Source organism: Ranitomeya variabilis, chromosome 1, assembly GCF_051348905.1.
Source record: "Ranitomeya variabilis isolate aRanVar5 chromosome 1, aRanVar5.hap1, whole genome shotgun sequence".
Taxonomy (NCBI): Eukaryota; Metazoa; Chordata; class Amphibia; order Anura; family Dendrobatidae; genus Ranitomeya; species Ranitomeya variabilis.
The window spans coordinates 757650126-757677609 of record NC_135232.1 but is presented as its reverse complement, the minus strand read 5'-3'; the positions used below and the strand labels follow the sequence as shown (position 1 = coordinate 757677609).

The window sequence follows — 27484 nt, the reverse complement described above, 5'->3', positions numbered from 1 at the left end:
GAGAAATCCCATCCACTATGCTATAACATCTGGGTGCAAGTACACAGCCTCAAACCCGCAGCAACTCCGGATCGTGGGCACATACCCTTATAAAACAGCACTTGATTCCTCATATATGTACCATCTTTTATGATTCGCTGAGAACACTTTATTTTGTCTTATTGATTTAACTGCCCATCATTTTAAAGGGTTAAACATATGTAACTAAAAATTCAGTCCGGTTCATTGAAGAGTGGGTTCCATGCAGCAAAAAAGCCAACACTATAACATGCCAGATAAGTGATTAAGACTGCACACTTAATTGATCTTGCGCCTACACTTGAAAGCCAATGGGGACTCGGCCGTTATTTAGGACTAGCCGAGGTTGGAGTAACTAAGACCCTTACTTCAAGACAATTGCACTCAGCTATCCATTATACCAGCTCTTGTCTGCACATGCTTTTATGTATTGAACTCTGAGCATATTATCACAGTTATTTTGTCTTACACCCTTTGGCAGACTGCTGTGACGCCATACCTTAGCTATGAGACACTAAAAGACAAGACCGAGAACAGAGTTACCAAACAATATGGCATATTATTACACAGAGCGGGGAATACGGAACCAACCATAGCCTTAGGCTTTAGCTGAACATATCAATGGTTGGGGAGAGAAGCTGCGTACTCACTGTTCTGATACTCACAAAATACAATGCTAGGTCCAGAAATAGCTGGCCAGGTACACAAGTGTAGCTCTTTACAAAAACATATCCAAGATACAGTTATAATCAATAGAGTGCTGACTCTCTGCTTTAATTTGAGGGAAGACGCATCCTAACTCATATATACGGTAATATATATATATATATATATATATATATATATATATATATATATATATATATATATATATATATATATATATATATATATATATATATATATATATATATATATATACACATATGAGAGCTGGAAATAGTTTATGTGACCACACTAAAAGAATATACTCTGACTAGATGGTGGCCCGATTCTAACACATCGAGTATTCTAGAGTATGTATGTAGTTTATTTATGAAGATTTCAGATTAATGCAATGAATACACAGGATTCAGCCGGCCGGGTGTGACCAATTAGCAAAGCGTGGTTCAAATCCCGCGCCAACTCGCGGCTGGACTGCGCCTGTCGCTGATTGTTCGCAGCCGGCTACGCAGTATATAACGCAGCCCACGCAGCATATAACGCAGCCCACGCAGCATATAACGCAGCCCACGCAGCATATAACGCAGCCCACGCAGCATATAACGCAGCCCACGCAGCATATAACGCAGCCCACGCAGCATATAACCCAGCCCACGCAGCATATAACCCAGCCCACGCAGCATATAACCCAGCCCACGCAGCATATAACCCAGCCCACGCAGCATATAACCCAGCCCACGCAGCATATAACACAGCCCACGCAGCATATAACACAGCCCACGCAGCATATAACACAGCCCACGCAGCATATAACACAGCCCACGCAGCATATAACACAGCCCACGCAGCATATAACACAGCCCACGCAGCATATAACACAGCCCACGCAGCATATAACACAGCCCACGCAGCATATAACACAGCCCACGCAGCATATAGCACAGCCATGTAGTATATAGCACAGCCCACACAGTATATAGCACAGCCCACGCAGTATATAGCACAGCCCACGCAGTATATAGCACAGCCCACACAGTATATAACACAGCCCACGCAGTATACAGCAATGTGGGCTCCATATCCCTGTAAAAAAAGAATTAAAATAAAAAATGGGTACAGTATATACTCACCTTCCGGCGGCCCCCGGATCCAGCCAAGGCCTTTAGCGATGCACCGTTCCCAGTAATAATAATAATAATAATCTTTATTTATATAGCGACAACATATTCCGCAGCGCTTGCCTTGCCGCAATAACACGTGATTATGTGGCAGTCTCGCGAGACCACTACGTCATTTCCGGTCATTGCTGCAATGCATTCTTGGGACCGGAGCGTCGCGAAAAGCGGGAAAGGCTGGAGCGGACGATGGAAGGTGAGAATAATGATTTTTTTTATTATTATTATTTTTAACATTATATGTTTTTACTAATGATGCTTCATAGGCAGCATCAATAGTAAAACGTTGGTCACACGGTTAATGGCAGCGTTAACGGACTGCGTTACATTGCGTTATGCCGCGGTGTAACGCAGTCCGTCTAACGGACTTCTGAAACGCTATGTGGGCACTAACTGGAGGGGAGTAGGGACGGGTCCAATTCGCGGCCGGACTGTGCCGGTCGCAGATTGGTCACGCCCAGCCGGCCGCGACCAATCAGCGACGCGGGATTTCCGTGATAGACAGACAAACAGATGGAAGTGGACCTTAGGGTACCGTCTCACAGTGGCACTTTGATCGCTACGACGGCACGATCCGTGACGTTCCAGCGATATCCATACGATATCGCGGTGTCTGACACGCAGCAGCGATCAGGGACCCCGCTGAGAATCGTACGTCGTAGCAGATCGTTTGGAACTTTCTTTCGTCGCTGGATCTCCCGCTGTCATCGTTGGATCGGTGTGTGTGACACCGATCCAACGATGCGTTAGCTTGTAACCAGGGTAAACATCGGGTTACTAAGCGCAGGGCCGCGCTTAGTAACCCGATGTTTACCCTGGTTACCATCGTAAATGTAAAAAAAAACAAACAGTACATACTCACATTCCGGTGTCCGTCAGGTCCCTTGCCGTCTGCTTCCCGCACTGACTGACTGCCGGCCGTAAAGTGAAAGCAGAGCACAGCGGTTACGTCACCGCTGTGCTCTGCTTTCACTTTACGGCCGGCAGTCAGTCAGTGCGGGAAGGAGACGGCAAGGGACCTGACGGACACCGGAATGTGAGTATGTACTGTTTGTTTTTTTTTACATTTACGATGGTAACCAGGGTAAACATCAGGTTACTAAGCGCGGCCCTGCGCTTAGTAACCCGATGTTTACCCTGGTTACCCGGGGACCTCGGCATCGTTGGTCGCTGGAGAGCTGTCTGTGTGACAGCTCCCCAGCGACCACACAACGACTTACCAACGATCACGGCCAGGTCGTATCGCTGGTCGTGATCGTTGGTAAATCGTTTTGTGTAACGGTACCCTTAGACAATTATATAGATAGATAAGCAGATTTCCATTAGAGATCAATGGTGTCAGAGAGAAGCCTAATCAATGTAACATTATTGAATGTCTCCACAAAACACATTTTATGCTTCATTGTCCTTAGTTACTGTCACTCAAAATAAGAACCATCTGCAATACAACACTGCAATTATGTTTAATGTGACGATGTAAATAATCCCTGCAACGCAATATGCAGTCTCCCTATGGTAACATAATAGAGAGTTTTCATTGGCATACCGAAGATAAAACAAGCTTCTGATCATGTGAGTAATGTAAAATAATATTAAATTGAGCACAGGGTTAAAAAAGTATAACCCCATTATACATTGTTTGAATTAAAAAAAAAGAAGCTATTTAAAGAGCAGAACTGTAAAATAGAAAAAAATATCTATTTAATATGTAATGTTTTAAAATATAGCAAGATTATCTACTCTATGTGGAAAAAAAACTCACTAAAAAAAGATTTTTTTTCTTATTAATTTACAATAAACAAATTGATTCTTCTTGCCTCCAAAGGAGTTGGAATCAAAACTAATCGAAAAGCAACCAAAAAATTGAATAAAAAAAAAAAAAAAAAAATTGCAAGTCACCCAAGATATGACTACGAATGTAAAAATGTCAAATAAAATGGTCTTGGAATGTAGCACATAAAAAAAAAAACGTTTTGCCGTTTGTCCTCACAAATTATGAATAAGAGCTATGCACAAAATTATATGTCCCCAAAATAGTGTCATTAAAAAGCATATTAATGAAAAATAAGATGCATAATAAACAATGATCACAAGGTTGGAGAAGATGCATCTAATAAACAATGATCACAAGGTTGGAGAATGGGGGGTACAAAGGAGTTGCATGTTCATCACCACTGCAGTCACACTGGGGACTTTGAAACACAGACCTGCGGAAGGTTTAGGTCTCAGAGGACGGACCTTTGACAATCTGGCATTTATCACCTACCTGGTGCATAGGGTTGTTGATGTCGAACCACTTTAAGGGTAAGTTCACACAGGGCGTTTTTGCTGCATTTTTTTGCTGCATTTTTATGCTGCGGTAATTTTCAGCTGCTTTTTACAGTACAAGCAAAGCCTATGAGATTTCAGAAATCTCATGCACACACATTGGTTTTTTGTTTGATAAGTATTTTGTGCTTTGCTGCGTTTTTTGGACAAAAAACCAATGTGTGTGCATGAGATTTCTGAAATCTCATAGGCTTTGCTTGTACTGTAAAAAGCAGCTGAAAATTAGCATAAAAACCGCAGCAAAAAAACCCGTGTGAACGTACCCTTTCAGCGTTTTTGCTGCGTTTTTCCACCCATTGCCTTGAATGGGTGTTAAAAAAAAACGCAGCAAAAATGCAGGTATCATTATTTGCTGTGTTTTTGCTACTGAAAGTCGAAGGACATTAGCATGGACAAAGAGAAAAAAAACACATAAAAAAAAGCACCAAAATGCACCTAAACCTGCGTTTTTGATGCAGCTTCTTTCCTGCCAAGATGATCAGGTTTTGCTGCAGAAAAAAAAAAAAGCAGCAAAAACGTACCGTGTGAACTTACCCTAAAGGGTATAAAATAAAGCATCTTTGCATATAGTCTTGATCAAAAGAAAATAATGGTTGGAAAACTAGACAACCATTAACACCTTCAAGACAGGGAAATGTTCCATTTTCCATTTTCGTTTTTCCTATCCTTCCAAGAGGCATCAGCATTTTTTTTGGCCATCAATAAAGCCGTATCAGGGTTTGTTTTTTGCTGCACAAGATGAAGTTTTATGACACCGTTCACTTTCTCATGTAATGTACTGAAAATGGGATAATACAAGTTTTAAGTGGTAAAATATTGGAAAAAAATGCAATTCCGTCAAGGCTTTTCTGGAATTCATCATGCGGTTATACATCCCCAGGCTCGAACTAGCCCACAGGGTAACAGGGGAATCCCCCAGGAGGCCCCTGTGTAGATCTGGGCCCCCAATCCCAGTGTATGGGCAGTACTTGGCGTAATTCACTTGGTTCACTCTGTACAGAAAAAAGCAGCATCTCATCATTCATTAACCACGCTACCCAGTTTATTATTACATAGAGATATAGGTAAATTTGTGAACAAGAGTAGTATAATATTTGCATGCAGGTGAACAGTGGGCCCCCCCAAAGTCAATGTTATTAGTGGGCCCTTGTCACCCCAGTCCGACACTGTACATCCCTATGATTCTTCAAGTCAGTACGAGTAAAACAATTCCAAACTTATGAGGGTTCTTTCTTAGTGGTCAAAAAATTCTAAACTAAAAATACATAAATACAGTATACACTTGTGCATGTTCCGGGTTTTTCAGCACCTTTTTTTGTGCTGAAAATGCAACCCTCGGCTTATACAGGAGACATTGTCCCGGTGGGGGAAGGGGAGCGGCGGGTCATAAGAGGCAGGAGCTGGCAGCTGTGGCTACAGCCTGTGCCCACTGCTAAAGATAAATGAATATTCACTGCACTGGCAATTAATATTCATTTCCCTGCGCGCGCACAGTTACAGCCGAAGCCCCCGGCTTCTAGCAGCTGCCAGGCTCTCACGGGTGCCCGCTCATTAAGGTAATGAATATTCATCTCTCTCCACTCCCATAGGCGTGGAGAGAGGTGAATATGCATTACCTTAATGAGCGGGCACACGTGATCGCGCGGCTGCAGGAGATGCTGGCACCAGAACGAGATGCTGCGAGGGCGCGCAGGGAAGGTAAGTAGGATGTTTTTTGTTATATTTATGCTTTTCTCATGGGTGCCATACATACAAGGATGGGGATGAGGAACCATGCAGACAAGAATGGGAATAAGAAGCTATGCATACAAGGATTGGGATAAGGAGCCATGCAAACAAGGATGGGAATAAGAAGCTATGCATACAAGGATTGGGATAAGGAGCCATGCCGACAAGGATGGGGATAAGGAGCCATGCAGACAAGGATGGGGATAAGGAGCCATGCAGACAAGGATGGGGATAAGGAGCCATGCAGACAAGGATGGGGATAAGGAGCCATGCTTACAAGGATGAGGAAGAGGAACTATGCATACCAGAACAGGGATTAGGGGACAATGCATACCCAGCTTATACTCGAGTCAATAAGTTTTCCCAATTTTTCGAGACAAAATTAGGTGCCTCGGCTTATACTCAGGTCGACTTATACACGAGTATATACGGTAATTGGTTTCAGTAGCTGTTTATTAGGACCAATAAGCTTTTTTTTTTTCTTTTTATTACTTTTCCATCAATGTAGCTGTGCGAGGGCTTGTTTCTTTGCACACTGAGCTTCATTTTCATTAACACCATTTTGGCAAACATAGTGCAGAGATCGATAAAGACGTAGTTACTTACCGGTAACGGGATTTCTCAGAGCCCATGACAGCACCAAAAAAAAGGGGATCCGCCATTCAGGGACAGGAAACCTACAGATAAAAAGGGCGGTACCTCTCCTTCGCATCAGATGGTTTACAGAACAAAGGATGACCTCCAGGTTATTGCCAAAGATTAACCCGCTGAGAGCGGCATTTAACAAGAACTTCAGTCAATCATGCCGGAAATCCACCCATCTGTGATCCCCATCACATGATTGCGGGTCACCGATGGGTTGGCATGGCAACAAGAGGTCTCCTGGAAACCTCTATAGTGGTCACTGCCGGATTGCTATGAGCGCCGCTCAGTGGTCAGCGCTCAAAGCAAGTGAGGTATTTTGCTACATACAGGCGATCTGATCATCGCCTGTATGTGCAGAGCCGATCGGGTTATCGCAGCTTCTAGTTTCCCATGGAGAATATTGAAGCATGCCAAAAGTGGATAAAACATTTTTAAAAATATAAATAAAAAAAATATAAAAGTTCAAATCACCCGCCCTTTTTGCCCCATTCAAAATAAAACAATTAAAAAAAAAATCAAACATACACATATTTGGTATCGCTGCGTCAATAAACTAAAAGGATTAACCTGATTGCTAAACGGCGTGGCGAGAAAAAAAGTAAAACAGCCAGAATTACATTTTTTGGTCGCCGTGACATTGCATTAAAATGCAATAACGGGCAATCAAAAGATTGTATCTGCACAAAATGGTATTAAAAATGTCAGCTCGGCAGGCAAAAAAAAGCCCTCACCCAACCCGAGATCACAAAAAAATGGTGACACTACGAGTATCGAAAATGGCGCAATTTTTTTTTCTTTAACAAAGTTTGGATATTTTTTCACCACTTACCGTAGATAAAAAAGAACCTAGACATGTTTGGTTTCTATGAACTTGTAATGACCTGGAGAATCATAATGGTAGGACAGTTTTAGTATTCAGTGAACCTAGTAAAAAAGCAAAACAAAAAACAACTGTGGGATTGCATTTTTTTGCAATTTCACCGCACTTGGATTTTTTTTCCCTGTTTTCCAATACACGATATGTTAAAACCAATAGGGTCACTCAAAACTACAACTCGTCCCACCAAAAACAAGCCCTCACATGGCAATATTGATGGAAAAATAGAAAAGCTATGGCTCTGGGAAGAAGAGTAGCAAAAAATTAAAATGCAAAACCGAAAGTACCTCCGGTCATGAAGGGGTTAAACATTTTTATCATAATACTTATAAGTAGGGTTGAGCGACTTTTACTTTTTTGGGGTCGAGTCGGGTTTTGCGAAACCCGACTGTCTCAAAAGTCGAGTCGAGCGCAATCGGCCGATTATCGCGAAGAGTCGGGGATCGACGGAAACACGAAACCCAATGCAAGTCAATGGGGAAGCATAGTCGGCAGTGAGTGGGGGCCAGGAAAACACCTACAGTGCCCATTTTAATGGCAAAAACATCCATTCTTGTTTCTGAAGCTTGTCAATCTTAATTAACTTTATAATAATAGTTGGGCATTGGAAATTAGGGGTCATTTGACTAAAGTTGTGGGGGGTAGGGCTGGTTCAAGTTTTTAGTGGGCCCAGGAAACGTGGACTACATCACGTCGGTGGAGCAGTGAGAGGTAAGTATTTCAACTTTGCAAGTGCTGTGATCCTGAGCAAGCAGGGGGGGCCCACTCGTTCGCATTGGCACTGGCACAGGGCCCCTCAAAGTACGGCGGTGTGTTTGCACGGCGGGGGCGCCTCCCACCGGCAGCGACACTTCTGCGTTCTCTGAGGGGCCCTGTGCCTGTGACGTCGCCAACGAGTATGCCCCCCTATCTGATGAAGGAACCTGCACTTTCACCTGCACCTTTCTCTTTGTCCCTGTGTAAGGTGGTATAGTATGCGGGAAGGGGAACCTGACTTTTAGCAGGGTCAGATTGTGGCTGTGTAGCGTGCAAGGGGAATGTAGTGGTCTTTGTCAATGTACCACAAGACTCATCTAGCACTGGCTGGGCAATGGGCAGGATGAGGAGGAAACACAGATATAGGCCCAAATAATAAAGTGGGCTAAATGCAGTTCAAAATTGGTAACAGGACTAACCAGGCGGCATTGGTTTGTTCAGTGGAGTAGAAAACCCAGGAGCGGCAGACACAGTTTTAAGGGCCCAACCACAGTAGTAGGCCCAATGCAGTTTAATATTACAAATAAAGGCCGAAAGCCTGAAGATTGAAGCTTGGGAAAACAAAACAGGAGAAAACCCAGGAGCGGCAGACACCGTTTTAAGGGCCCAACCACACTAGTAGGCCCAATGCAGTTTAATATTCCAAATCTAGCCTGAAAGCCTGAAGATTGAAGCTCTGGAAAACAACAAAGGACAACACCAAGGTGCGGCAGACACCGTTACTAGGCCCAACCAAAATAGTAGGCCAACTGCAGTGTTATATAAACAACAACTTAATGAGAGCCTGAAGATTGAACCTCAGCTCTGTTCAGTGGAGAACAGAAAGCAGCGGCAGACACCGTTAGCAGGCCCCAACCACACTAGTAGGCCAACTGCAGTGTTATATTAACAATAACTACTTAATGAGAGCCTGAAGATTGAAGCTCAGGCAAGTAAACCTGGAGAACACCTTGGAGCGGCAGACACCGTTAGTAGGCCCCAAACAAAATAGTAGGCCAACTGCACTGTTATCTTAACAACAACTACTTAATGAGAGCCTGAAGATTGAAGATCAGCTTTGTACAGCGAAGGACAACACAAGGGAGCGGCAGACACCGTTAGTAGGCCCCAAACAAAATAGTAGGCCAACTGCACTGTTATCTTAACAACAACTACTTAATGAGAGCCTGAAGATTGAAGCTCAGCTTTGTACAGTGAAGGACAACACAAGGGAGCGGCAGACACCGTTAGTAGGCCCCAACCACACATATTAACAACAACTACTTAATGAGAGCCTGAAGATTGAAGCTCAGCTCTGTACAGTGGAGGACAACAACAGGGAGAGGCAGACACCGTTAGTAGGCCCCATCCGAAATAGTAGGCCAACTGCACTGTTATCTTAACAACAACTACTTAATGAGAGCCTGAAGATTGAAGCTTAGCTCAGTAAAGTGGAGGACAACAACAGGGAGCGGCAGACAACGTTAGTAGGCCCCAACCACACATATTAACAACTACTTAATGAGAGCCTGAAGATTGAAGCTCATCTTTGTACAGTGAAGGACAACACAAGGGAGCGGCAGACACCGTTAGTAGGCCCCAACCACGCATATTAACATCAACTACTTAGGGTACTGTCACACAGTGCAATTTTGATCGCTACGACGGCACGATCCGTGACGTCGCAGCGTCGTATGATTATCGCTCCAGCGTCGTAGACTGCGGTCACACGTTGCAATCACGGCGCTGGAGCGATGCCGAAGTCCCCGGGTAACCAGGGTAAACAGCGGGTTACTAAGCGCAGGGCCGCGCTTAGTAACCCGATGTTTACCCTGGTTACCAGCGTAAACGTAATAAAACAAACAGTACATACTTACATTCCGGTGTCTGTCCCCCGGCGTTCTGCTTCTCTCCACTGTGTAAGCACCATAGCCGGAAAGCAGAGCGGTGACGTCACCGCTGTGCTCGCTTTCCGGCTGGCCGGCGCTCACAGTGCAGAGAAGCTGAGACGCCGGAGGACAGACACCGGAATGTGAGTATGTACTGTTTGTTTTTTTTACGTTTACGCTGGTAACCAGGGTAAACATCGGGTTACTAAGCGCGGCCCTGCGCTTAGTTACCCGATGTTTACCCTGGTTACAAGCGAACACATCGCTGGATCAGTGTCACACACAACGATCCAGCGATGTCAGCAGGTGATCAAGCGACGAAAGAAAGTTCCAAACGATCTGCTACGACGTACGATTCTCAGCAGGGTCCCTGATCGCTGCTGCGTGTCAGACACTGCGATATCGTAACGATATCGCTAGAACGTCACGAATTGTACCGTCGTAGCGATCAAAATTGCACTGTGTGACAGTACCCTAAATGAGAGCCTGAAGATTGAAGCTCAGCTCTGTACAGTGGAGGACAACAACAGGGAGCGGCAGACACCGTTAGTAGGCCCCAACCGAAATAGTAGGCCAACTGCACTGTTATCTTAACAACAACTACTTAATGAGAGCCTGAAGATTGAAGCTCAGCTTTGTACAGTGAAGGACAACACAAGGGAGCAGCAGACACCGATAGTAGGCCCCAAACAAAATAGTAGGCCAACTGCACTGTTATCTTAACAACAACTACTTAATGAGAGCCTGAAGATTGAAGATCAGCTTTGTACAGCGAAGGACAACACAAGGGAGCGGCAGACACCGTTAGTAGGCCCCAAACAAAATAGTAGGCCAACTGCACTGTTATCTTAACAACAACTACTTAATGAGAGCCTGAAGATTGAAGCTCAGCTTTGTACAGTGAAGGACAACACAAGGGAGCGGCAGACACCGTTAGTAGGCCCCAACCACACATATTAACAACAACTACTTAATGAGAGCCTGAAGATTGAAGCTCAGCTTTGTACAGTGAAGGACAACACAAGGGAGCGGCAGACACCGTTAGTAGGCCCCAACCACACATATTAACAACAACTACTTAATGAGAGCCTGAAGATTGAAGCTCAGCTCTGTACAGTGGAGGACAACAACAGGGAGAGGCAGACACCGTTAGTAGGCCCCATCCGAAATAGTAGGCCAACTGCACTGTTATCTTAACAACAACTACTTAATGAGAGCCTGAAGATTGAAGCTCAGCTTTGTACAGTGAAGGACAACACAAGGGAGCAGCAGACACCGATAGTAGGCCCCAAACAAAATAGTAGGCCAACTGCACTGTTATCTTAACAACAACTACTTAGGCCGGCCTCACACTCAGCGTATAAAAATACGGTCCGTTTATTACGGCCGTAATACGCAGAAAAGTCCCCAAAATAGTGATCCGTATGTCATCCGTAGGCAGGGTGTGTCAGCGTATTTTGCGCATAGCATCCTCCGTATGTAATCCGTATGGCATCCGTACTGCGATATTTTCTCGCGGGCTTGCAAAACCAACATCTAATGGATTTATGTGCTCAAATGTTCGTGAAAACATAATACAGTATATACTATATATAACTATATATATATATATATATATATATAACTATATATAACTATATATAACTATATATAACTATATATATATATATATATATATATCTATATATATCTATCTATATATATATATATGACATATATATATATATATATATATATCTCTCTCTATATATATATATATCTCTATATATATATATATCTATATATATATATATATCTATATATATATATATCTATATATCTATCTATATATCTATCTATATATCTATCTATATATCTATCTATATATCTATCTATATATCTATCTATATATCTATCTATATATATCTATATATATATGTATATATATATACATACACACTCACCGGCCACTTTATTAGGTACACCATGCTAGTAACGGGTTGGACCCCCTTTTGCCTTCAGAACTGCCTCAATTCTTCGTGGCATAGATTCAACAAGGTGCTGGAAGCATTCCTCAGAGATTTTGGTCCATATTGACATGATGGCATCACACAGTTGCCGCAGATTTGTCGGCTGCACATCCCAAAGATGCTCCATACAAGGCAGGATGGATCCATGCTTTCATGTTGTTTACGCCAAATTCTGACCCTACCATCCGAATGTCGCAGCAGAAATCGAGACTCATCAGACCAAGCAACGTTTTTCCAATCTTCTACTGTCCAATTTCGATGAGCTTGTACAAATTGTAGCCTCAGTTTCCTGTTCTTAGCTGAAAGGAGTGGTACCCGCTGTGGTCTTCTGCTGCTGTAGCCCATCTGCCTCAAAGTTCGACGCACTGTGCGTTCAGAGATGCTCTTAGGCCTACCTTGGTTGTAACGGGTGGCGATTTGAGTCACTGTTGCCTTTCTATCAGCTCGAACCAGTCTGCCCATTCTCCTCTGACCTCTGGCATCAACAAGGCATTTCCGCCCACAGAACTGCCGCTCACTGGATTTTTTTTCTTTTTCGGACCATTCTCTGTAAACCCTAGAGATGGTTGTGCGTGAAAATCCCAGTAGATCAGCAGTTTCTGAAATACTCAGACCAGCCCTTCTGGCACCAACAACCATGCCACGTTCAAAGGCACTCAAATCACCTTTCTTCCCCATACTAATGCTCGGTTTGAACTGCAGGAGATTGTCTTGACCATGTCTACATGCCTAAATGCACTGAGTTGCCGCCATGTGATTGGCTGATTAGAAATTAAGTGTTAACAAGAAGTTGGACAGGTGTACCTAATAAAGTGGCTGGTGAGTGTGTATGTATATATATATATATATATATATATATATATATATATATATATATATATATATATATATATATATATATATATATATATATATATATATATATATATATCTATATATCCGCTAAATAAGAAAAAAGTCGGACCGCACCAACAGCCTGTATAGACGTGATGGGAACCGCTCACCTGCACACAGTAAGCCAGAGTCTCCAGTCCTGGGTGCGTTGCTCCATGGAAGAGTAGCGTGAATGAATGCCAAAAATGGAAGAAGAAAAGCACGCACTCAGCAGGAAGTCCGATGCAGGTAACTTTATTCAGCTAAAAGACACATCTTCACGGCCGGGAGTGTTACAGCAAGGAGTGCGGCAATGCTAGACTACAGCTGTTTCGCGCCGGCTTGGCGCTTCAACAGGTCAATCTTCGCATCTCTGCTTCAGGAAAATGGCCGCCGCGATCTCCATCTGCGCACGCGCGGCATCCCGCGGCCATTTTCCTGAAGTCCCGGGCAGCAGAGCGCTCCATCTGCGCAAGCGCGGCCACAGGAAGATGGCCGCCCCCACCGATCACCAGGGGAATAGCGCAGATCGCGCTCTTTTCCCTCCCCTGTGCAGTGGATTTGGGACTTGGGCATGCGCAAACCACTACGCCACCAACGGAAAAATAAGCAAGATCTGGGGGAAGAAACAGCGATGTCACCACGCCCATCTGACCAGACCAGCCTGATTGACAGGCGAAAACGGCTACTTTGGTAACGTATTTCGGCAGCATAGGTGGGGAATCGGGGTCCACAAAATACACTATTGTAATGCACAGCTCAGGCCCTATTTAACAGTATTTTTATCTCATACGGAAAAAACGGGGTGACAGGTTCCCTTTAACCCCTTCATGACCCAGCCTATTTTGGCCTTAATGACCTTGCCGTTTTTTGCAATTCTGACCAGTGTCCCTTTATGAGGTAATAACTCAGGAACGCTTCAACGGATCCTAGCGATTCTGAGATTGTTTTTTCGTGACATATTGGGCTTCATGTTAGTGGTAAATTTAGGTCGATAATTTCTGAGTTTATTTGTGAAAAAAAACGGAAATTTGGCAAAAATTTTGAAAATTTTGCAATTTTCACATTTTGAATTTTTATTCTGTTAAACCAGAGAGTTATGTGACACAAAATAGTTAATAAATAACATTTCCCACATGTCTACTTTACATCAGCACAATTTTGGAAACAATTTTTTTTTTTGCTAGGAAGTTATAAGGGTTAAAATTTGACCAGTGATTTCTCATTTTTACAACAAAATTTACAAAACCATTTTTTTTAGGGACCACCTCACATTTGAAGTCAGTTTGAGGGTTCTATATGGCTGAAAATACCCAAAAGTGACACCATTCTAAAAACTGCACCCCTCAAGGTGCTCAAAACCACATTCAAGAAGTTTATTAACCCTTCGGGTGTTTCACAGCAGCAGAAGCAACATGGAAGTAAAAAATGAACATTTAACTTTTTAGTCACAAAAATGATCTTTTAGCGAAATTTTTTTTATTTTCCCAAGGGTAAAAGGAGAAACTGGACCACGAACTTTGTTGTCCAATTTATCCTGAGTACGCTGATACCTCATATGTGGGGGTAAACCACTGTTTGGGCGCACGGCAGGGCTCGGAAGGGAAGGAGCGCCATTTGACTTTTTCAATGAAAAATTGGCTCCAATCTTTAGCGGACACCATGTCGCGTTTGGAGAGCCCCCGTGTGCCTAAACATTGGAGCTCCCCCACAAGTGACCCCATTTTGGAAACTAGACCCCCCAAGGAACTTATCTAGAAGCATAGTGAGCACTTTAAACCCCCAGGTGCTTCACAAATTGATCCGTAAAAATGAAACAGTACTTTTTTTTCACAAAAAAATTATTTTAGCCTCAATTTTTTCATTTTCACATGGGCAACAGGATAAAATGGATCCTAAAATTTGTTGGACAATTTCTCCTGAGTACACCGATACCTCACATGTGGGGGTAAACCACTGTTTGGGCACATGGTAAGGCTCGGAAGGGAAGGAGCGCCATTTGACTTTTTGAATGAAAAATTATCTCCATCGCTAGCAGACACCATGTCACGTTTGGAGTGCCCCTGTGTGCCTAAACATTGGAGCGCTCCCACAAGTGACCCCATTTTGGAAACTAGACCCCCCAAGGAACTTATCTAGAAGCATAGTGAGCACTTTAAACTCTCAGGTGCTTCACAAATTGATCCGTAAAAATGAAAAAGTACTTTTTTTTCACACAAAATTTCTTTTAGCCTCAATTTTTTCATTTTCACATGGGCAACAGGATAAAATGGATCCTAAAATTTGTTGGGCAATTTCTGCTGAGTACGTTGATACCTCATATGTGGGGGTAAACCACTGTTTGGGTGCACGGCAGGGCTCGGAAGGGGAGGCGTGCCATTTGACTTTTTGAATGGAAAATTAGCTCCAATCGTTAGCGGACACCATGTCGAGTTTGGAGAGCCCCTGTGTGCCTAAATATTGGAGCTCCCCTACAAGTGACCCCATTTTGGAAACTAGACCCCCCAAGGAACTTATCTAGATGCATAGTGAGCACTTATAACCCCCAGGTGCTTCACAGAAGTTTATAACGCAGAGCCGTGAAAATAAAAAATAATTTTTCTTTCCTCAAAAATGATTTTTAGCCCAGAATTTTTTATTTTCCCAAGGGTAATAGGAGAAATTGGACCCCAAATGTTGTTGTCCAGTTTGTCCTGAGTACGATGATACCCCATATGTGGGGGTAAACCACTGTTTGGGCGCACGGCAGGGCTCGGAAGGGAAGGCACGCCATTTGGCTTTTTGAATGGAAAATTAGCTCCAATCATTAGCGGACACCATGTCACGTTTGGAGAGCCCGTGTGCCTAAACATTGGAGCTCCCGCACAAGTGACCCCATTTTGGAAACTAGACCTCCCAAGGAACTAATCTAGATGTGTGATGAGCACGTTCAACCCCCAAGTGCTTCACAGAAGTTTACAACGCAGAGCCGTGAAAATAAAAAATCATTTTTCTTTCCTCAAAAAAGATGTTTTAGCAAGCAATTTTTTATTTTCACAAGGGTAACAGGAGAATTTGGACCCCAATATTTGTTGCCCAGTTTGTTGTGAGTACAGTGATACCCCATATGTGGGGGTAAACCACTGTTTGGGTGCACGTCAGGGCTCGGAAGGGAAGTAGTGACATTTGAAATGCAGACTTTGATGGAATGGTCTGAGGGCGTCACGTTGCATTTGCAGAGCCCCTGATGTGCCTAAACAGTAGAAACACCCCACAAGTGACCCCATTTTGGAAACTAGACCCCCGAAGGAACTTATCTAGATGTGTGGTGAGCACTTTCAACCCCCAAGTGCTTCACAGAAGTTTATAACGCAGAGCCGTGAAAATAAAAAATAATTGTTCTTTCCTCAAAAATTATGTCTTAGCAAGTAATTTTTTATTTTTGCAAGGGTAACAGGAGAAATTGGACCCCAACAGTTGTTGCCCAGTTTGTCCTGAGTACGCTGGTACCCCAAATGTGGGGGTAAACCACTGTTTGGGCGCACGTCAGGGCTTGGATGGGAGGGAGCACCATTTGACTTTTTGAATGCAAGATTGGCTGGAATCAATGGTGGCGCCATGTTGCGTTTGGAGACCCCTGATGTGCCTAAACAGTGGAAACCCCTCAATTCTAACTTCAACACTAACCCCAACACACCCCTAATCCTAATCCCAACTGTAGCCATAACCCTAATCCCAACCCTAACCCCAACACACCCCTAACCACAACCCTAACCCCAACACACCCGTAACCCTAATTCCAACCCTAACCCTAATCCCAACCCTAACCCTAATCCCAACCCTAACCACAACTGTAACCCCAACAACACCCCTAACCCTATCCGTAACCCTAACCACAAGCCTAATCTTAACCCTATTTCCAACCCTAACTCTAATTCCAACCCTAACCCTAAGGGTATGTGCCCACGTTGCGGATTCGTGTGAGATTTTTCCGCACCATTTTTGAAAAATCTGCAGGTAAAAGGCACTGCGTTTTACCTGCGGATTTACAGCAGATTTCCAGTGTTTTTTTGTGCGGATTTCACCTGCGGATTCCTATTGAGGAACAGGTGTAAAACGCTGCGGAATCCGCACAAAGAATTGACATACTGCGGAAAATATAACGCAGCGTTTCTGCACAGAATTTTCCGCACCATGGGCACAGCGGATTTGGTTTTCCATAGGTGTACACGGTACTGTAAACCTGATGGAAAACTGCTACGAATTCGCAGCGGCCAATCCGCTGCGGATCCGCAGCCAAATCCGCACATGTTATAACCCTAACCCTACCTGTAACCCTAACCCTAACCCTACCCCTAACCCTAACCCTACCCGTAACCCTAACCCTAGTTCTAACCCTAGTGGAAAAAGAAAAAAATATATATTTTCTTTATTTTATTATTGTCCCTACCTATGGGGGTGATAAAGGGGGGGGGGTTATTAATTTTTTTATTTTGATCGCTGTGATAGAACCTACCACAGCGATCAAAATGCACTTGTAATGAATCTGCCGGCTGGCAGATTCGGCGGGCGCACTGAGCATGCGCCCGCCATTTTGGAAGATGGCGGCGCCCAGCGAGGAGACGGACCGACACCGGGAGCCTCGGTAAGTATAAGGGGGGGGAGATTGGGGCACGGGGGGGGCGTCGGAGCACCGGGGGGTGACATAGGAGCAGGGGGGGAGCGGGCAGGAGGACGGGGGAGCGGAGCACAGGACGGAGGGGACCGGACCCCATAACGGAGGACTGGGGGGGGCGATCGGTGGGGTGTGGGGTCACTTCAGGTTTTTCAGCCATGGCCGATGATATTGCAGCATCGGCCATGGCTGGATTGTAATATTTCACCAGTTTTTTAGGTGAAATATTACAAATCGCTCTGATTGGCAGTTTCACTTTCAACAGCCAATCAGAGCGATCGTAGCCACGGGGGGGTGAAGCCACCCCCCCTGGGCTGAAGTACCACTCCCCCTGTCTCTGCAGATCGGGTAAAATAGGAGTTAACCCTTTCACCCGATCTGCAGCGACGCGATCATTCCATGACGCCACATAGGCGTCATGGGTCGGATTGGCACGGGTTTTCATGACGCCTACGTGGCGTCATGGGTCGGGAAGGGGTTAAGCCAGATTAATAATGGAGAGGCGTCAATTATGACACCTATCTATTATTAATCCAATAGTACGAAATGGTTAATAAAACACACACACATTATTACAAAGTCCTTTAATGAAATAAAGACACAGGGTGTTGTAATATTTTATTAGACTCTTAATCCACCTGAAGACCATCGTCCTGAAACAAAGTTAAAAAAACAAACAACAATATTTCATACCTTCCGTCGTTATGTCCCACGAAGTAAATCCATCTGAAGGGGTTAAATCATTTTACAGCCAGGAGCTGTGCTAAAGCACTAGCTCCTGCCTGTTAAACCCTGGGTACTGAATGGAAAGCAGTTTGATCTGTAGTTACCTTGAGTCGCGGTGATGCGCCCTCTGCTGGATGTCCTCATATGAACTCGAGCGTGGGAACTTTTCCAAGGCTCCAGTTCATGAGGACATCCAGCAGAGGGCGCATCACCGCAACTCAAGGTAACTACAGATCACCCTGCTTTCCATTCAGTACCCGGGGTTTTACAGGCAGGAGCGAGTGCTTTAGCACAGCTCCTGGCTGTAAAATGATTTAACCCCTTCAGATGGATTTACTTCGTGGGACGTGACTGCTCATCGGAAGGTATGAGATATTGTTGATTTGTTATTTTTACTTTGTTACAGAACGAGGGTCTTCAGCTGGATTAAGAGAATAATCTATCTATATATATATATATATATATATATATATATATATATATATATATAATTGTCTAAGGGTTTTTCTGTCTGTCTGTCTATCCTGGAAATCCCACGTCTCTGATTGGTCGAGGCCGCCAGGCCTCGACCAATCAGCGACGGGCACAGTATAGACGTAGATGTCATAATGGTTGCCATGGCGACGATGATGTCAAAAAGTTGCCTCGACCAATCAGCGACGGGCACAGTCTGCCGCGAATTCTGGAATCATCATTGTCCATATACTACGGGGACATGCATATTCTAGAATACCCGATGCGTTAGAATCGGGCCACAATCTAGTAAAATATAACAACAACCTGTGTCTTTATTTCATTAAAGGACTTTGTAATAATGTGTGTGTGTTTTATTAACCATTTCGTACTATTGGATTAATAATGGATAGGTGTCATAATTGACGCCTCTCCATTATTAATCTGGCTTAATGTCACCTTACAATTGCAAGGTGACATTAACCCTTCATTACCCCATATCCCACCGCTACACTGGAGTGGGAAGAGAGTGGCCAAGTGCCAGAATAGGCGCATCTTCCAGATGTGCCTTTTCTGGGGTGGCTGGGGGCAGATGTTTGTAGCCAGGGGGGGCCAATAACCATGCACCCTCTCTAGGCTTTTAATATCTGCCCTCAGTCACTGGCTTTACCACTCTGGCAGAGAAAATTGCGCGGGAGCCCATGCCAATTTTTTCCGCCATTTAACCCTTTATTTTAGCAGCTACAGCACCAAAATTTTGCACATACACACTACTAACATTAGTAGTGTGGAATATGCAAAAAAATTAGGGATATGAGATGGCTTACTGTATGTAAACCATGTCTCATATCCTGTCGGGTTTGGGAAGGAGAAGTGAAAAGCCGGCAATTGAATTACCGGCTTTTCTCTCTAATACGGGTGCGTATTTCTAGCAGGTCACACTGCTGTTCCGTGTGTAATCCGTATTTTTCTCGCCCCCATAGACTTTCATTGGTGATTTTTTTGCGCAATACGGTGACAAACGCAGCATGCTGCGATTTTCTACGGCCGTACAAGACCGTATAACACGGATCAGTAAAATACGGCTGATAGGAGCTGGGACATAGAGAATCATTGGGCCGTGTGTTATGCGTATTTTACGGACGTAGTTTATGCGCTCATACGTCCGTAAAACTCGCTAGTGTGAGGCCGGCCTTAATAAGAGCCTGAAGATTGAAGCTCAGCTTTGTACAATGGAGAACAACACCAGGGAGCGGCAGACACCGTTAGTAGGCCCCAACCACACATATTAACAACAACTACTTAATGAGAGCCTGAAGATTGAAGCTCAGCTTTGTACAGTGAAGGACAACACAAAGGAGCGGCAGACACCATTAGTAGGCCCCAACCACACATATTAACAACTACTTAATGAGAGCCTGAAGATTGAAGCTCAGCTTTGTACAGTGAAGGACAACACAAGGGAGCGGCAGACACCGTTAGTAGGCCCCAAACAAAATAGTAGGCCAACTGCACTGTTATCTTAACAACAACTACTTAATGAGAGCCTGAAGATTGAAGCTCAGCTCTGTACAGTGGAGGACAACAACAGGGAGCGGCAGACACCGTTAGTAGGCCCCACCCACACATATTAACAACAACAACTTAATGAGAGCCTGAAGATTGAAGCTCAGCTTTGTACAGTGAAGGACAACACAAGGGAGCGGCAGACACCGTTAGTAGGCCCCAACCACACATATTAACAACAACTACTTAATGAGATCCTGAAGATTGAAGCTCAGCTTTGTACAGTGGAGGACAACTGTAATGGGGGACAGACACAATAAGTAGGCCTAAATAAGTAATTAGGCAAAATGCAGTTCAAAATTGGTAAGTGGAGTACACTTGCAGCATAGCGTGGTTCAGCGGAGGAGGGCATGTGTAATTAGTGGCTCTGACACAGGAAGTAGGCCTAAAATAAAAATGAAGGCTATATTAAGTTCAAAATTGGTAAAAGGAGTACACAAGTGGCATAGCTGGGTTCTGTGGTGGAGGACAACTTATGACAGGCTTACACAGTTACTAGGCACAAATAAGTAAGTAGGATAAATGCAGTTCACAATTGGTCACAGGAGTACACAGGCGGCATAGCTTTGTTCAGTGGAGGACAACTGCAAGGAGTGGACTGGCCGAGACAGACACAGGTAGTAGGCCTACAATAGAAAGTAGGCTCTATGCAGTTTAAAGTAGGCTACAGGGGTACACAGGCAGCATTGTTGTGGTCAGCGGAGCACGATTTCAAGGAGGGACCGCAGACAGACTTCCTAGGCATAAAATAATAAAGCAGGCTCGATGCGGTTTAAATTAGGATACAGGGGTACACAGGCAGCATTGGTGTGCTCAGCGGAGGACAATTGGAAGAGGGACCGCAGACGGACTTAGTAGGCCTAAAATAACAAAATAGGCACTATGCAGCTTCCATTATGTGGCAGGGGTACACAGGCAGCATTGGTGTGCTCAGTGGAGGACAATTGGAAGGAGGGACCGCAGACAGACTTAGTAGGCCTAAAATAAAATAGGCACTATGCAGCTTCCATTATGTGGCAGGGGTACACAGGCAGCATTGGTGTGCTCAGTGGAGGACAATTGGAAGGAGGGACCTCAGACAGTAAGTACTCCAAAAAACTAAATAGATGTTAATGTCTTGCACAAAAAAAAAAAAAAAGGTGCCATACTTAGGTACAGGGGTGGGCTCCTATGCTGACTTTCAGACATTGTAATTTGGCGCAAAGTATTTACTGGTGTAAATGTAGGACAGGGCCCCTGCCTATTTTAAATAGAATCATACATGTCAACAAATTGTTATTGTCAGTGGCAGGCATTGAAGGATTTCAGCGCATAGACTAAACAGTGGTGGAGCAGCGAGAGATAATTTTGCAAGTGGTAGAGCACTGTTTGAGCTGGGGGGGGGGGGGACACTCTCTCGTGGCTGGCGGTACAGGCCCAGGGCCCCTCATGTTACAACGGTGTGTCTGACGTTGGGTGCGCGCCACCACCGCCAGAGACACTTCATTGTACTATGAGGGACCCAGTGGCAGTGCCGTGGGCACACCCACCTCTTTAGACAAACGGCACTCTGACGGGTGCTTGCGCCAAGTGGCGAGACCACGGCCCCGTGGGGGGAGTTAGGCCATTTAGGGAGGTGTAAACATGTCGTATGCTGTACAAACAGCAGCTGCAAATTAAGAGATTGGAACAGTCAGTAACACCAGTCCCAAAGCAAGACCTTTTTTTAGAAAAGCTAGGTGTCAACTGGGAAAGGTGGGTCAAAATAATTAGAAATCCATGAGTGGTTCATTTTAATGAAGGTTAGATCATCAACATTTTGGGTCGCCAGACGAGTCATTTTTTCGGTCAGTATTGAACCAGCAGCACTGAATACTCTTTCTGATAGCACACTAGCTGCTGGGCAAGCAAGCTCCTGCAATGCATATTCGGCCAATTCAGGCTAGTTGTCTATTTTGGATGCCCAGTAATCAAAGGGGAATGACGGTTGAGGGAGAACATCGATAATGGAGGAAAAATAGTTTGTAACCATACTGGACAAATGTTGTCTCCTGTCACTTTGAATTGATGCTGCAGTACCTGTCGTGTCTGCGGTCATTGTGAAATCACTCCACAACCTGGTCAGAAAACCCCTCTGTCCAACGCCACTTCTGATTTGTGCACCTCTAACACCTCTGCCCTGTAGTCCCCTGCAGCTCGTGTGAGAACCATCACCGGCGCTGTGTGCTGGGAATGCCTGAATCAAACAGTCTACAAGAGTAGCTTGTTTGGTTGCCAATATTTGTTCGAGGTTCTCATGTGGCATGATATTTTGCAATTTGCCTTTATAGCGAGGATCAAGGAGGCAGGCCAACCAGTAATCATAATCGGTCATCATTTTTATAATGCGTGGGTCCCTTTTGAGGATACGCAAGGCATAATCCCCATGTGGGCCAATGTTCCAGTTGTCAAATCAGTGCAGGTGCTGGGTTGAGGAGCACTTTCGGGCAAATCAACGTCACTTGTCTCCCTCAAAAAACCTGAACCCGGCCTTGCAACGCCAGCAGTTTCTATTGCCCCATGAGAAGCTTCCTCATCCAAAAAATACTCATCCCCATCATCCTCCTCCTCTTCGCCCCCCACCTCGTCCTGTAGACTTCCCTGAGCAGACAATTGCTGACTGTCATCTAGGCTTCCCTCGTCCTCGGCTGCAGACGCCTGCTCCTTTATGTGCGTCAAACTTTGCATCAGCAGGCGCATTAGGGGGATGCTCATGCTTATTATGGCGTTGTCTGCACTAACCAGCCGTGTGCATTCCTCAAAACACTGAAGGACTTGACACAGGTCTTGTAGCTTCGACCACTGCACACCTGACAACTCCATGTCTGCCATCCAACTGCCTACCCGTGTATGTGTATCCTCCTACAAATACATAACAGCACGCCTCTGTCTCTGAAGCATGTGCAGTGTGGAGTTCCACCTTGTTGCAACGTCAATGATTAGGCGATGCTGGGGAAGTTTCAAAGACCGCTGATGGTTCTGCATACGGCTGGAGTGTACGGGCGAACGGCGGATGTGCGAGCAAAGTCTGCGCACTTTCAGGAGCAGGTCGTGTAACCCCGGATAACTTTTCAGAAAGCACTGCACCACCAGGTTTAAGGTGTGAGCCAGGCAAGGAATGTGTTTCAGTTGTGAAAGGGCTATGGCAGCCATAAAATTCCTTCAGTTATCACTCACTACCTTGCCTGCCTCAAGATGTACAGTGCCCAGCCATGACTGAGTTTCTTGCTGCAAGAACTCGGACAGAACTTCCGCGGTGTGTCTGTTGTCGCCCAAACACTTCATTGCCAATACATCCTGCTGACGCTTGCCACTAGCTGTTCCATAATGGGACACCTCGTGTGCAACAGTGCCAGCTGTGGATGGAGTGGTCGTGTGACTGCGGTCTGTGGACGAGCTCTCGCTTCTGCTGGAGGACGAGGAGGAGGAGGGGTGATGAACGCCTACAGTCAACTGTTTCCTAGACCGTGGGCTAGGAAGAACTGTCCCAATATTGCTGTCCCCTGTGGACCCTGCATCCACCACATTAACCCAGTGTGCCGTGATGGAGACGTAGCGCCCCTGGCCATGCCTACTGGTCCATGCATCTGTTGTCAGGTGCACCTTTCTACTCACAGATTGCCTGAGTGCATGGACAATGCGGTCTTTTACATGCTGGTAGAGGGCTGGGATGGCTTTTCTCGAAAAGAAGTGTCGACTGGGTAGCTCGTAGCGTGGTACAGCGTAGTCCATCAGGGCTTTGAAAGCTTCAGTTTCAACTAACCGGTAGGGCATCATCTCTAACGAGATTAGTCTAGCAATGTGGGCGTTCAAACCCTGTGTACGCGGATGCGAAGATGAGTACTTCCTTTTCCTAACAAGAGTCTCATGTAGGGTGAGCTGGACTGGAGAGCTGCATAGGGTGGAACTAGCGGGGGTGCCGGTGGACATGGCAGACAGAGAGGGTTGGTGATGGTATTCTTGCTGTTGCCCTACATACAGTGCTTCCTACCATGAACCTGGTGATTCCCTGTTTTGGCCTTGCGACGAAAACGCCACATTTACTGCAGGTGGTGTGGTAAACGGTGGGCTTACAGTGAGGGAAGGGATGTAGCGTTGCTGACTAGCTTCATTGTGAGAGGGTGCTACAATGTTAAGGGACGTTTGGTAGTTAGTCCAGGCTTGCAAGTGCATGGTGGTTAAATGTCTACGCATGCAACTTGTATTTAGATTTTTAACATTCTGACCTCTGCTGAAGGTCCTTGAGCATTTCTTACAGATGACTTTGCACTGATCATTTGGATCTTGGTTAAAAAAAATGACAGACTGCACTCTTCCTTATATCGGATACCTTTTCAGGCATTGCACACTGAGCTACTTTAACCGGATGGCCACGCTGTCCTACAACTGGTTTTGTTTTTGCCACACGTTTTTGACCAGATACGGGCCTGCCAGATGGAACCTGTTGCGATGTTGATGCCTGCTGCGGCTCCTCCTCCTCCGCTTCAGAGCTACTGCCGCCTGCACCCTGTTGCCCCAATGGCTGCCAATCGGGGTCAACAACTGGGTCATCTATGACCTCCTCTTTTATGTCCTGGACACCTTCCTCTGGGTCACCGTGTAAGCCGGTGCAATAGCGTTCGTGACGGGGCTTAATAGTCTCATCAGGGTCAGATTCTGGATCAGTACACTGCGAGGGCAATGTTCTGATCTGAGTCAAAGGAACAGCCTTATAATCTGGCTGTGGCTGTGCATCTGTGCACTCCATGTCCGATTCATCTTGTAATGGGCATGGCCTGTTAACAATTTCCCTTTCTAACCCAGGAACGGTTCGATGTGTAAAGAGCTCCATGGAGTAACCTGTTGTGTCGCCTGACGCATCCTTCTCTGTTGTTCTGGGTGAAGAACACAAGGAAGCGACTTGTCCCTGACCGGGAACATCCACTGACGACGCGCTGCTTTTACATTTTGCACTTTCCGAGGAGGAGGCGAAAGAGCTAGAGGCAGAGTCAGCAAGGAAAGACAAAACTTGTTCCTGCTGCTCCGGCTTTAAAAGCGGTTTTCCTACTCCCAGAAAAGGGAGCGTTCGAGGCCTTGTGTAGCCAGACGATGACGCTGGCTCAACAACTCGAGACTTAGGGTCTATACTGCTTTTCCCACGACCACCTGATGCTCCACGACCACTACCACTACCATCATTACCAGCTGGCAATGACCGCTCACGGCCACGACCTCTTCCACCAGACTTCCTCATTCTTGGAAAAATGAAACCAAACTAACAACCGTTATGTGGTCCTGTACAACCAGGTAGAAGGTGTACGTAAACTTGTTGTGAATTTAAATCTCCCTTTTTTATGTGTGGGAGAATGCAGGAAAAAATCAGGCCCACTGTATTACACTACACAGTTTGATTGGCAGAAAGAGGCTGGCAGATATGCCACTAACAGGAGTGACGCAGATGCACACACTGGCAATAGAAATCTCCCTCTTTATGTGTGGGAGAATGCAGGAAAAAAATCAGGCCCACTATATCACAGTATAGTTTCCGTGGCACAAAATGAATGACAAATACCACAGACAGCACTGGCACAGATGCACAGATTTGGCAATATTATTCTCCCTTTATTTTATTTTATTTTTTTTATATGGGTGACAAGTGATTTAATCAGGCCCACTATATCACAGTATAGTTTCTGTGGCACAAAATGAATGACAGATACCACAGACAGCACTGGCACAGAAGCACAGATTTGGCAATATTATTCTCCCTTTATTTATTTTTATTTTTTTTTATGGGAGACAAGTGATTTAATCAGGCCCACTATATTACAGTATATTTTCTGTGGCACAAAATGACTGACAGAGATACCACAGACAGCACTGGCACAGATGCACTGATTGGCAATATAAATCTCCCTTCTTAGGTGTGGGACAGTGCAGAAAAATACAGGCCCACTGTTTTACACTACACAGTTTCAGGGGCTGAAAGTGGCTGGAAGATATTAAAAAAAAAAAAAGGGACTGTACTACAATTACTATCTCCCTACAATAATCTCTGAAAAGTATGGCAGGCAGCAATAAAAAGGACTGCTGCACACAAAAAATGAGGACAAACACAAGATAGCTGTGCAGAAAGGAAGGAGCAACAGGATTTTTGCTTTTAAAAAAGCAGTTGCACAGCGGCGTACACACAGCAACGCAGCGATCAGGGAGCCTTATAAGCTACAGAGCTGTTGCACAGAAATCTTGCCTTCACTATCCCTGCAAAGAAAAGGTGGTGTTGGACAGTGGAAATCGAAACAGCACAAGCAGTTTGGGGGTTAATTTACCCTGCCTAACGCTATCCCTGCTTCTGACGAAGCGGCAGCAACCTCTCCCTATGCTCAGATCAGCAGCAGTAAGATGGCGGTCAGCGGGAATGCCCCTTTATAGCCCCTGTGACGCCGCAGAAAGCAATCCAATCACTGCCAAGACCTTCTCTAAGATGGTGGGGACCAGGACCTATGTCATCACGCTGCCCACACTCTGCGTGCACCTTCATTGGCTGAGTAATGGCGCTTTAAGCGTCATATGAAACGGGACTTTGGCGCGAAGATCGTGTACCGCATGGCCGATCCCACGCTGGGATCGGGTTGGGTTTTATGAAACCCGACTTTGCCAAAAGTCGGCGACTTATGAAAATGACCGATCCGTTTCGCTCAACCCTACAGTCATGGACAAAAATTTTGAGAATGAGACAAATATTAATTTTTCCAAAGTCTACTGCTTCATTTTTTCTAATGGCAATTTGCATATACTCCTGAATGTCAGAGTGATCAGCTTAACAGCAATTACTGTACTTGCAAAGTCAATATTTGCCCAGAAAATGAACTTTAACCCCCAAAACACATTTCAACATCATTGCAGTCCTGCCTTAAAAGGAGCAGCTAACATCGTTTTAGTGATTGATCCATTAACACAGGTGTGGGTGTTGATGAGGACAGGGCTGGCGATCAATCAGTCATGATTAAGTAAGAATGACATCACTGGACACTTTAAAAGGAGGCTGGTGCTTGGTATCATTGTTTCTCTTCAGTTAACCATGGTTATCTCTAAAGAAATATGTGCAGCCATCATTGCACTGCACAAAAATGGCCTAACAGGGAAGA

The 27484-nt window shown here is 45.0% G+C and overlaps 1 protein-coding gene across 1 annotated transcript in view; it reads right to left on the bottom strand.

Moving 5' to 3' along the window:
- Positions 1 to 27484, bottom strand: part of SBNO2 (strawberry notch homolog 2) — a 129506-nt gene that overhangs the window by 84150 nt on the left and 17872 nt on the right. The gene's annotated exons all lie outside the window — the stretch shown is intronic.